This window comes from Colias eurytheme, chromosome 16 (genome assembly GCF_061535395.1).
Source record: "Colias eurytheme isolate Ceu_HAF_F1 chromosome 16, ilColEury1 Martin Lab GWU primary, whole genome shotgun sequence".
NCBI classification, from domain to species: domain Eukaryota; kingdom Metazoa; phylum Arthropoda; class Insecta; order Lepidoptera; family Pieridae; genus Colias; species Colias eurytheme.
In genome coordinates this window covers 10,199,752-10,211,976 of record NC_142995.1, presented here as the reverse complement: position 1 = coordinate 10,211,976, position 12,225 = coordinate 10,199,752, and the positions used below count along the sequence as shown (strand labels likewise).

The 12,225-nt window shown below is 32.8% G+C and overlaps 2 non-coding genes across 2 annotated transcripts; both read right to left on the bottom strand.

The window, feature by feature from the left end:
* Positions 1–4,346: 4,346 nt before the first annotated feature.
* Positions 4,347–4,418, bottom strand: TRNAW-CCA (transfer RNA tryptophan (anticodon CCA)). Its single transcript has one exon. It is a non-coding gene; the product is annotated as a tRNA-Trp (tRNA).
* Positions 4,419–4,725: 307 nt separating this feature from the next.
* Positions 4,726–4,797, bottom strand: TRNAW-CCA (transfer RNA tryptophan (anticodon CCA)). The gene has a single exon. It is a non-coding gene; the product is annotated as a tRNA-Trp (tRNA).
* Positions 4,798–12,225: the final 7,428 nt, after the last annotated feature.

Genomic DNA, 12,225 nt, shown 5'->3' with positions numbered 1-12,225 from the left:
GTTTTCACTTTTCACCGCTCGAAACACACTCTGCACTCTTACATGATCCTCTTCTTCTACTTCATCATCATAATAAGGTAAGTCTGAGTCATACAAGAGTCTAAACCCACCATGATACGTGATATTTTCTATTCTATCCATTTATAGTACCTATTTTATAATAAGTACCTGTTGGACAAACATAAACATTAAATTCAGAGAAACAATCAAAAAAAATGTTTGCAGACACCAAGAAATCATACACAACAGTAAAAATCGATAAATTAGCCATGGCGCGAAATTGTTACATCCATTGTGAGGATGGGTCATATTTACCTTTTTCGAAAATACACGCGTGTAGCTCCCAGTACACTCGACGTCGAAAGGATTTCACTTCCAAAACGTTTAATGTACATTATTAGCTCCAGCTACTACAAAGAACAGCACAATCGTGCACGTAATTACAAAGATATTGTAAATTATAAACATGCCGGGTCATTTTGACCCAACCTCAATGACGCCGGGTTAATAATACATAAGAAAGTCAAAATATATCAAACAATTAAGTACCCTAGAATTGACATGATAATGGCATTTCCCTGTTATTAGACATCTTCAACTAATTATTACTTTGCGAAAATGTCCTTCTTTCATTGTGAATTGAGCTTTAAGATTTGGGGGTAGAGTTGATTATTAAATGTAAGGGTAATAAAAATAATTATTTGTATGGCAAAGTCGCAAGAAAGGTAATTAGACAATGGTTAAGGGTGTGACGGTGACATGAATGACGAATTATATAAAGTTTTCCAGTATGGGGGAGGTTATATGTTTTTTGTATGTGTGTAACTATGTATATGTTTTGCGGTTCATTATGTTTGTGTAGAACACCAGGGATATTCTTATCTTTATAATCAATATTCAATACGTAAATAAATAAAGTATAATAAAAATATATTTTTTTTATTGAAAATACTTATGTACCTATTTAATAATCTCCAAATCAGCTGAACTTTTTGATTTCAGTAACTTTTATTTTGGAAAAATACGAGTGAAGGCTCTATATCTATACTTTTAAAAATATTATAATGATCCAAACCGGTACAGCAGTTTAAGCTTAAGGCTTAAAAATACAAAGTTAATTTCACATTATAATGTCAGTACAGATATGACGCTATTAACAAAAAGCTTTGCGAAATTCAGAGCTTTATATTTCATCAATAAGATAAAGCAATTAAAGTTTAAAAACAACTTACTTGTTACTTTCTATCGCATTGAGTGTCCTCAAGAATCTGAGCACAACCCACTCATACTTTTCTAACTTTTGAGTTGGTAACTTTTATATTTTCAATGAGTTTTATTTGCGAATTAGATTCGGTTTGACCATTATTTTTCTTTTGATTTGTTTAATGGTTGAGCTTTTTGACTGTTCTCGAATATTTGTATTTTGCTACTGAATAAATAATATTATTCAAACGAGTTTTTCGATTCAAATAATAAAGAACAGTTTTTGCATTAATTTCTAGAATATATATTTTGGCTATCAAGGTAGACAAAAATGATTTATCGAGGTTTTCTTTCACGTAACCTACGTTTTCTGCACTAACAGTAATTCTGTCATAAATTATGTTTAAAGTAATATAGAAAGGAAGAATAATTTTTCTTACCACTTAATTATGATAAGGGGTATGGGACCTACTGTCTCAACCACAGTATTAAAAGTGAAGTGCCATGTCCCCTAGTGGGGTAAGGGGCAGATGCACATCTGTTTTACTGATCGATTTTCTTTAGGGACAAGTAGGTGATCAGCCTTCTGTGTCCTACCAGACCGAGACATTTTTTTCTTCGTCTCCACCGGGAATCGAACCCAGGACGCCATGGTGTTACGCTCACACGTCAACCATTGTACCGAGGAGGCGGTCTCAACCACTGTATTAATGAAATAAATTTCAGTATTTCTCATACAAGGATATGTAAATATGTATTTAAATTCGTATATAGGTACAGGTAAATTAGCTTGGAGAAATTTTTGCGTTTGTAGTAGTGTATGGTCAGCAAATAAAAAAAAATAACATTTTATTTTTAGTTTTTATTCAAGTATATAATATTAGTATTATTAATATTTTATTAGTTCCAAACATTACAAGCAGTGCCGATTTTTACTTCAGTGAAGACGTGTATGAATTAGGTGTTCTCCGGCCAAAAATGTAAACCACTGTAAAAGTGAAACTGTTCGAACGGTTCCGAAACCTACTCGACAGCCGCGATACACGCGACATGCGCTACACAGACCAAAAAGTTTGAGACGATGTAATAAAAGTTTCACTTTAATAACAAACAATAACAACAATAACAAACAATAACAACAATCAACAAATACAAAATTTACCAATTAAACTACGTAATAATTATAATTTTCGAATGAAATGTGTGCTTTATGTTCTAACGGTACCAAGCGACTGACGCCGGACTGCACGAGGCACCTGCGGACAGCGTAAACTGGTTTATTCTGGTTTTGTGCGTGTTTCCACTTTCCACTATCAAGTGACGATTTATTTATTTGTTTTATTTCGTAATTATTATGGTCAAATATTAATTACGAAACAAATTATTATGAACAAGATATTTTATTGTTTCACGGTATTCGCCTTGTCATTGGCTCAAGGACGTAAAATTGAATGATATATTATTTTTTTTATAAAGTCAAAACCATTTTCTTTAAAACATAAATCAGAGTATTGCTAGGGATAAGTATAAAATTAAATAGTAATGTTAGGATATCGAAACATTTTTGTATAGGCTAGAACGATATAATGGAAACGCGCTCTAAGATCTGAGTAATATACACACCACTACATATGCAAAAATTTCTCGAGACTAAATTCACTGTATAGTATACCGTCATTAATAATACGAATTATATATTGGAATATTAGCTTAGCTTAAACAATAATCGAACCCGCGTTACCACTGAGCCATTAGGAACTAAACTAGAAACCATTTGAGGGAATTAATAGCGTTGCGGTCGCGGGTACGATGCCCGCGGGATGCTAAATGTTATTCGTGAAATATGTACTATTGATTGCTTAGTTCCAATTCAGTTGGAGTAAATTTCGGCAGCCTTGTAGAGCTTTATTGTAATTTAGTTGTACTCAATTCAATTTCTTATATTCGTTTTTCTCCTTTTTAACACGCTTCTATTAGTTTGTTTAAATAAAAAGTTCTGTATGTTTAAATAAATAAATATTTCAGGACAATTTTCACACACGGCACGATCTGATCCCATACTAAGCTTTCGCTTGTGTTATGGAAACCAGATGGCTGATAACATACATAATATATAATCCATACTAATATTATAAATGGGAAAGTAACTCTGTCTGTCTGCCTGTCTGTTACTCAATCACGCCTAAACTACTGAACCAATTTGCATGAAATTTGGTATGGAGATATTTTGATACCCGAGAAAGGACATAGGCTACCTTTTATTGCGAAATATGTACCACGGGCGAAGCCAGGGCGGACCTCTAGTTTTAAATAAATACTTATTTAGATAATTAACACCCAAACACAGAGTAAACATCTTTGTTCATCACGTAAATATTTGTCCCGGGTGGGAATCGAACCCACGACCTCTACCAACCAAGCCAACCTGTCATGCTTGTATGTTAGACTCGCTTTCGACTTTAAATATATTTATTTAAAAGTATATCGAGGTTCGGTGACAAAATAATAACAATACAATAATTTTATGAGTTTATTATTATTTACATAAGCTTCCAGATGAAATATCTGTGCTATATCCAGGATAAAATTGTATAGGTACCTAAAATCTATTTCATTTGGGGTTTCATCGGCCATATTTGTGTATCAAATCTTATCTTAATCTTTAATAGATATTAAAGTACCTTGAAAAAAGAAGTTCTCTTTATAAGTTCTCTTCATAATTTGGTACTTATCTTAAAAATGCAAATGAAGAAATAAAATTTTGGTTATATAAAAAGAACTATGAGGAATTATAACATTATTAAAATACTCATTTAAATATGTAAGGTTTAAAAGTAAATCCGTTAAAAGCTCGTTAAAAGGCAAATCAATTCGCATATTTTGTGAACAACGAAATAACATAGAAATAATAATATTATTCTCGATAAGCTCCGAAATAAAATACATCAAATCCTCTTCCGTATCATTAAAAGTTTTTTTTTCAAACAACGAAAGAATCTTGTAACGAGTTTTTATTTACATGGAGCTTTTAAAGCTTAATATATTATTATGTAAATGTAATATTTATTTATTTTAAATTGTTGAAAAAAAATATTTTTTATTATTGGTAAAATAATAAAAAAATCAAAAGAGTAACATACTTTTGACCCCGACGTGATTTGAACACGCAACCTTCTGATCTGGAGTCAGACGCGCTACCGTTGCGCCACGGAGTCATTGTGATTTCAATTGAAATTATAGATTTTATCTTTCGTTATTTTATGTATGGGTATGGGTATGTAGATAATTTTATCTATACATACTTTGTGATAAATCTTTCTAGGTATTTATAAACTGTCTAAAATAGTGATAAGTTGTGCCAAATTTTTGCACGCATTTAAATGAGTTTTCTTCGTAAAACGCATTAGATAGTCACTGGTAGATATAAAATTAATGATAATAGACGATTTTGCTTAGTTGGGTGAAGCCGCGGGCGGAAAGCTAGTATTTTTCTAAAATATGTAAAAATACAAAAGAAAGATTTGACCCCGACGTGATTTGAACACGCAACCTTCTGATCTGGAGTCAGACGCGCTACCGTTGCGCCACGGAGTCGTTGTAATATGTATCTAAATCTACCCTCTAATCTATTTTTTATTTAATTTAGTAGATAAAATATAAATTATTTTGAGTAATTCAAGGGAAGGAAAGATAATCAATACACAGTATTTTATTTAAAACAAGCAATAAAAAAACCTGAAGCCAAACAAAGGCTATTGCATATAATATTTGTTTAATTAAAGGTGCTAATCTTGGGTATTTCTGGATGTTATTAGTTAAATTTAGTTTTGGATTATATCGAGGAAGATAATAAAGCTATAAAAATTACGCACAAAATATTATTATATCGTATATAAAAACAATAAGGCTAAGAGGCAATGAGAAAATGGGAAATTACGCGGGGAAAACCGCACAAAATAATTAATGAAATAAATCAAAATCTGATAGTTATAATTTAACAACCAATAATGAAAGCCCATAAGATATTTTTTCTTGGTTTTTCGCACTTTCCACGAATGCTTCAACCATTTCCTCTAAATTAAAAATAACACAAAAGTACAATTTAACCCGAATTTACTATTAGATGTTCCAAAACTGTCATCCCCCGGGTACAGGGATGAAGGGGGTAAGGGGGTAGGGGGGTTATGTTGTTAAAGTAATTACAATACAGGTGGTGCAACGTACAGTGTAGCTAAACTTGCGTCGCACTTACTTTGAATCGCTTAGAAATGGTTGTGGTGTAAGTTAGGAGCGTTTTTTTTAGTATAACTTATTTTGTATTAATTTCTAAGTGTGTTGTACATCATTTTTTTATGGTACATTTATATCAAACGAACATAGAGCTAGAGCTAGAGCAAGATCATTCTTTCGTGATCTTTTAGTGTAAACGAAATTTCGTATTGTTCAGCGTTAGAGCATAGAATCTTTTCTAACGCACTAAAAACAACGAAATAATGCTCTACGACTGTTTACACTAAAAGAATTTGACATAGTGGGGTTAGATTGAGCATTCGATCGTTTGATGTAAATGAACCGTTATAAATGAAAAGATGTTTAGTAATAAACGACTTTTTAACAGATTTTAAACGCTGCCTACGACAGGCGATTTAGAACCTTTGCAGCTTGTGTAAGAAAAGCAGTTCATTAATATTTAATGTGGATAGATATGACACAAATGTTGACGAAGTAAACTCTGCTCTTTTACGCATATTTAATTGGTTTAATGCTAATAATTTATTATTGAATGCAAAAAAACAAATTGTGTAGAGTTTATCCTTCCAAATGTAAAAAAGGTCAAAAGGGATATCATTTTAAACGGGGAGGTATTATACCCTGTCGAGTCTACTGTTTTTCTTGGTTTGACACTAGATGAGAAGCTACAATGGGGGACCCATGTTGCCACCACCGCTGCTAAGCTCAGCTCAGCTGCACATGCAGTTCGAAGAATAAGGCATCTCACCGATGAAGATACGGCTAGATTGGTTTATTTTAGTTACTTTCATAGCATTATGTCCTATGGAATTCTACTATGGGGCAGGGCTGCAGATATAGAAACTATATTTATATTACAGAAAAGAGCCATACGCTCTATATATAATTTACGTGCTCGGGACTCACTAAGAGATCTCTTTAAGAATATTGGTATCCTCACTGTACCATCGCAGTATATATTTAATAATGTTTTACATGTACACAAAAACGCGGACTTACACACAAAAGTAGGAGATAGACACTGTTATGGCACAAGGAATAGAAATAAAATTGAAATGCCATTTTATAGGTTAGCTAAAGTTAAAAATTCATTTATGGGCCAAGGTATACGTTTTTACAATAGAATTCCTCATAGTATTAAAGAGTTTAGTAGTGTTAAATTAAAAACTTATTTAAAAAACGTATGAGTTCAGAGAGCCTACTACAGCATTAAGGAATATATGGAAGATGAAAATCCATGGAGGGTTGTCGCGTAAGAATAACAGGACAGTTCTTTGGCATATTATGATAATATATAATATTATGTAGTTAGATGTAAGTAACATGTAATGTAAAATTATATTGTATATGGACATGACTTTAAAAGAGCAACTATGGAGTTTCTTGCCGGTTCTTCTCCATAGATACTGCTTTCCGAATCGGTGGTAAATTTAAAGAATGTAATGACGATTCAAAAGTGCTTCTGGAAGAAGTCTAATTGAATAAATAAATGTTTGAGTTTGAGTTTTGAGTTTGAGTTACTCGTAAAAAATGTATATTTTTCAGCAAAAGCCATATTTTCAATTTCGTTATTAGGTATGTAGTTTGGCTCTATATTCGTTGTTAGTACAAATAATTTCAAGCACAAATAAGTATATTCGCCTGTAACTTAACCCACACTTATTAAAGCCAATATGAAAATTGTTTAACTAATAACGAAGGCAAAGCACGAATGCGATGGCTTTAATTGCTTTTAATCTATGAAATATACTTTCAACTTTACAATTTAAGTTACAATGTAACTTGAGGATTAAGTTGTAAGGAATCTACATTTAAAGAACGCATTAACATGGAATGGAGCTTAAAAGTTTGTTCGTTTGAACGCGCTTATCTCAGGAACTGTTGGACAGATGTCAGTAATTTTTTCCCCGTTGTTATGTAGGTGATCTGTGAGTGCTATGGGTTATACTGTATACATATATGTACCACGGGTAAAGCCGGGTTGAATCGCTACTATATAATAAATATAAGAAAGAAGTATAATAAGACAAAATATAAAAACAACAACTACGCACAAAATTAGATTAATAATATTCGCTCGATGGAAATTTTATGTGATACCTAGGTAATCAATGCCGTATGAACACATTTTTTTACACGCTTTATAATTTATATTAGCGTCACCTGTATGTTTGTAACCGACTTCTTTGGGCGCGATTTTGACCCACTTTAAACGGCCAGATTTCGTTCAAACTTTGTAAATTTATTTAGGACCGATGACAATACACTAATTTGATAAAATAAATAATAGTTAAAAAAAATAAAAAACACGCGTTTTATAGAAAAGCGAACTAAAAGCGTGTTTTTTAGTTTTTTTTAACTATTATTATTTCAGAAGCTATTGTTGGAACGGCTAAACCCATTTCAAAGATTGTTCATTGTATGATAGAGATGATATTTTTCCGTATATAATCCTGAAAATGTATACTTATTTGCTAGTACTACCTTATGTATATTTTTAGAGTCAAATTCGTATTTAGCGTAATACAAACTACACTGTATTTCCCGACCATCCTTACCACATTTCATAAATTTTAAAACAGAAATTACTCAATGTAAAACCGCGAATTACTTCAATTGTATGTTAATTATTACATGTTTTATTATCATGTTCACTTACGGTTCTTGACTTTATAAAAAAGGAAACACGATTTGTCTAGAATAAATTATGTTTTATGCTAATTAGATATTACGAAGGTCTAAGACCTAGGATTGATTGCAGGTTATCGAATATATTTGAGGTACGTATAAGTAATGATAGAGGGATAAACTAGACTAATGGTAGTCTTTATATTAGTATGCATTTTATAATTATTAGAATTTAATATTATAAACAGAAAATGTCTGTCTGTGTTCAAAACCACAGCTCTTATTTGGATGAAATTTATTATGAAAATAGTTCAAGTTCCAAATTTCAATTTCCATTATCAAACATAAGCAAAGCTAGATTTGTTGAATTTATATTTTTGGTTTTATGGCATTCAAATGCTTTATAAATATAAATTTATAAAGAATAGAAAAAATTCGATCACGAGGCGGGACTCGAACCCGCATCCTTCGCGCCATTCCGGGGCGGATGCCTGACCAACTCAGCCACTCGTGACCCGCCCGAGCAATCGAATTTATTCTATTCTTTCAGTTTTATGTGTCTGAAGGGACACACCGCGCGCCATCTATTGAGATGATTAACAACCATTTCAACCAATATGAAGCACTTTTCAGTGAATACAATATTGTAACGATGGAACACGACCTTTTTTTGTTGAATTTATATTTTTGGTTTTATGGCATTCAAATGCTTTATAAATATAAATTTATAAAGAATAGAAAAAATTCGATCACGAGGCGGGACTCGAACCCGCATCCTTCGCGCCATTCCGGGGCGGATGCCTGACCAACTCAGCCACTCGTGACCCGCCCGAGCAATCGAATTTATTCTATTCTTTCAGTTTTATGTGTCTGAAGGGACACACCGCGCGCCATCTATTGAGATGATTAACAACCATTTCAACCAATATGAAGCACTTTTCAGTGAATACAATATTGTAACGATGGAACACGACCTTTTTTTGTTGAATTTATATTTTTGGTTTTATGGCATTCAAATGCTTTATAAATATAAATTTATAAAGAATAGAAAAAATTCGATCACGAGGCGGGACTCGAACCCGCATCCTTCGCGCCATTCCGGGGCGGATGCCTGACCAACTCAGCCACTCGTGACCCGCCCGAGCAATCGAATTTATTCTATTCTTTCAGTTTTATGTGTCTGAAGGGACACACCACGCGCCATCTATTGAGATGATTAACAACCATTTCAACCAATATGAAGCACTTTTCAGTGAATACAATACTGAAAGAATAGAATAAATTCGATTGCTCGGGCGGGTCACGAGTGGCTGAGTTGGTCAGGCATCCGCCCCGGAATGGCGCGAAGGATGCGGGTTCGAGTCCCGCCTCGTGATCGAATTTTTTCTATTCTTTATAAATTTATAAAGCTAGATTTTTCATAAAATCAACTATTGTTGATTTTATATTTAAGGAATTCAATCAGGTCACATCTAGTATGCAATCGAATGATGTAAGAATATAAAGAGAATAGAGTCAGTAGTAAACTGACCTTTTTCTCTACCATTGAAAATTGTATAAGCAGTACTGTGTTTATATCCGAAACGGCTGAGCCGGTTTTGCAGAGACGGATAGCAAAGATTTAAAAGAGTAATTTAGACTTGTTTTACATTTACAAAACTCATGGAGATTAATGTGGTCGTGAGTTATATATAAAATAATGTGTACACTGTACATTGTGTAATACAAGCAAACATACAAACAAAACATTGAAACAATTAACTTTTTCATTCCGTTTAATTTTCAGTGTAATACATTTTTTTGTATAAATCTCACCATCTCTTGGATCGTTTAAGATTTCGAGATTAGCTTTTTTACTTCACTTTATAAATTGAAACTGTTAAGTTGTTCGCGTTACGGGTGAACTTTCTAAAGTGGTGATTTAGTAAACGACCGGATTTTCTTTTTTTTTTGCTATGAGACAAGGGAAATAAAGATTTTAATGTTTGAAAAGTGAATTAGTTTGAAGTGTTAGTTTAAATTTTGAAAAAAAAAAATTGTTGAGCGTAACTATCTATTCACATGGTTGTACATAATACATTGAAATGTTTTAATTTATTGTATATATAGACATTTATGGGGATAATGAAGCTGTAGTGATATACGTCTCTTTCAAATAATAATAATCATAGTAAAAGCTATTATCAAGTTTTATGTAGAGACATTATTATTTATTATACACTACTTTACTAATAATTGCCATAGCGTCTTTTAGGACTCAAGTAATTAATGATGATATTACGATTAAAACATAGGTATTTAAAACACAACTTAAGAAAAAAATACGTTACAATGAACTTTAAAACATAAATTAATGAAAATATTCAGCGCTCTTCAAAAACAATTCCTTTTCTACAACCAGACGTTAATTAAAAATACTTATTCCCCATTTTAAAGGCAACATACACGAACTATGCAGGCAAGTTATTTGGTCCCTAAGGCGTATCGGAAGAGCGATTGCCCCATCCATCACAAATTGATGGCGATATCCCGGATTTTGGGGACTGTGTACCTTTTGGACAAACAAGATCTATTGGGTACGATGGAATAAAATGTGCTTTTTACATAGTGCATTGGGGTAATGGAGAAAGTAATAGCACGGCTAAATAGATAGCTACTTCGTAAAGTAAGAGTAAAGAATTACTTCAATAATAATGTAGAGGAGAATAATTAGTAGCTTATATTACAATTTAACAATTATCTGTTTAAACCTAATAAACAATAACATGCTAAAATGATTGCTGCTGAGCATTTTACAGCATAAACACAGGCTTTCACTGTACTGATTTTCAGCGATACCTTTTTTTTCGAATCAAAATAAAAATTAGCGTTGTTGGAGTTTGTTGGAGTCGAACAAGCTTCGGCACGAATTGGGCCAGCATCTCCACAGAAGTGTGGCTACTTTGTAGGTACCATATTAATAGTTGATTGCGTTTCAAAGAAGATCGGCGTGAAACAGTAGCGTGTGGATAGATAATTGTAAGTTTCCATAATCGAAACCAGGAGCTTGCAGTTTTATGTTTAGTTTAGTTAACTATTGTTCGTAAGAGGTGGTTGAGTTAGGTACTATTCAATTGTTACTTTAGGAGGGATTCATTTTAATAGCATCTTAATGTGATTTGTTTTAGTTCGCATTTTAGGCCGTTCTCTCCTCGCATCGCGATAAAAATTATATAGTTGTTTCCATATTATAATGCATATAGATTTGTTAAATGTATATTTTTCATCGCGTCACCGGCAGTCGAATAAGTCGAAAAATAGAGTCATAATAAGATAGTTGAATTTCAATCACTTGAACCTGGTAATAAAAGTATACTTACAACAGTTGTAAATGGTATTTAGTTTAATAGTTTAAAAGCTTGAAAACGAACTTATAAAGTTTAAGTTGAGAAATTAACTTAACATGGCGCAAGCTCTCGTTATAAGTTCTTTATTCGTTACTTGACGTTTTATCTTGTACAGCCTCAAGTCACAACTTTACAAGTTACATTTCTGTAAGAAAATAAAATATTGTATGGCTAAAAACTGACCTTGGTTTAAAATTTTAAATGAGCCATTTATTTTGTACATGAAAATTGACTAATAATTAGATTTAATTAATACTAACATGATATATTATTTTTGACCGCCTCCTTGGTACAGTGGTTGACGCGTGAGCGTAGAACCGCGAGGGGTCGTAGAATCGAGGGTAGAGACGAAGAAAAAAAATGTCTCGGTCTGGCAGGACACAGAAGGCTGATCACCTACTTGTTCCTAAAGAATATCAATCAGTGAAACAGATGTATAATGCATCTGCCCCTTACCCCACTAGGGGACACGGGACTTCACTGAGAAAGAACATAGGCTACCTTTTATTGCGAAATATGTACCACGGGCGAAGCCAGGGCGGACCGCTAGTGTAAAATATTATTCAAACACTGTCAAGACAAACCCTTCAGAGGTAGATGAATTGATGGAGTAACGAAATAAAAGGGATTTCGGTGAAGTACAAAACTGGATGAATGAGTCATTGGGATGCGTCACCTACTGGAGCAGAAACGGACTGAGATAGGGTTGTCACTGAGCACTTTTAAATGTATTAAAATTAATAATACATACTTTCTC